This window comes from Haplochromis burtoni, unplaced genomic scaffold, assembly GCF_018398535.1.
Source record: "Haplochromis burtoni strain Fernald_Lab_line unplaced genomic scaffold, NCSU_Asbu1 Contig_123, whole genome shotgun sequence".
Classification (NCBI taxonomy): Eukaryota; Metazoa; Chordata; class Actinopteri; order Cichliformes; family Cichlidae; genus Haplochromis; species Haplochromis burtoni.
In genome coordinates, this window is record NW_024582484.1 from 1,183,267 (window position 1) to 1,184,463 (window position 1,197).

Consider the following 1,197-nt stretch of genomic DNA (forward strand, 5'->3'; position numbering starts at 1 on the left):
CGGCTATTGTAGGACACGCACACATCAATGAAACTAAATACATTTTGCTATAAATTCAGTTAATTGTGTGGATGGCATCCACACAATTGAGATCCTGTTTCTCTTTATTCTTTATTCCACTATATTCCAGTTGCTTCCGTACACTTTTTGGCAGTTAACTACTCCCACAGTTTTCATCCGATTTTCACCGTTCAAACTTTAAAAAATTGCTATTTTCAGCAAAAACCTCTTTTCAGGAGAATTCTGCTCATTCAACTCTTTTCAGTAGAAATTCTGCTGATTAAACTCTTTTCAGGAGAATTCTGCTCATTCAACTCTTTTCAGTAGAAATTCTGCTGATTAAACTCTTTTCAGTAGAAATTGTGCTGATTGAACTCTTTTCAGTAGAAATTGTGCTGATTAAACTCTTTTCAGTAGAAATTGTGCTGATTAAACTCTTTTCAGTAGAAATTCTGCTCATTCAACTCTTTTCAGTAGAAATTCTGCTGATTAAACTCTTTTCAGCAGAATTTTCATCTCTTTTCAGCAGAAATTCTACTTAGTCACCTCTTCTGTAAAATTTTCAGCCTTTCCACCTCTTATCAGCCCAATTCTCCGCAGCTTCTGCTCATTTCAGCACAATTGTCAGTCTCTCCACCTCTTCTTTGTGAGAGAGACTGTGGCGCAGTGAGATGTGTGCCTGCCTTGAGTACCAGAAGGGCCAGGTTAGAATCCTGCTCAGGGCAACTTTTTTTTTTCAACCTTTTCTGCTTTTTTCAGCCGACATCTTCAGCATTAAGGCATCCACACAGCATTTTCGCAGGAAATGCAAATTTTTCTAGTTTTAGTTAGTTTTCCTTTTTTTGTTTTTATTTTTATTTCCGTTAACGAAAATGTCTTTTCACTTCTAGTTTTCGTTATTTCGTTAGTTTTCGTTAACGATAATAACCTTGGTGTGTGTTCCCCCACTGCTGAAACTGCAGACATGACTAAACACGACTACACAGTCGTGTTTCCACTCAGAGCTGTGACCCTCACCTTAAAAACACTGGAAACTAAATGATTTGCATTTGGCGACTTTTTTTCCTCAAATACGAGAGTGTGTAACCAGATTTATGTTCCCACAACATGACTGTTCACACACACACACACACACACACACACACACACACACACACACACACACACACACACACACACACACACACACACACACAC

General features: G+C 38.2%; 1 long non-coding RNA gene across 1 annotated transcript; it reads right to left on the bottom strand.

Annotated features, from left to right (window-relative positions):
• Positions 1-207: 207 nt before the first annotated feature.
• On the bottom strand, positions 208-802 carry LOC121815053. The gene is made up of 2 exons (XR_006054752.1): positions 316-802; positions 208-255 (listed from the first exon to the last, which is right to left on the bottom strand). It is a non-coding gene; the product is annotated as an uncharacterized LOC121815053 (long non-coding RNA).
• Positions 803-1,197: the final 395 nt, after the last annotated feature.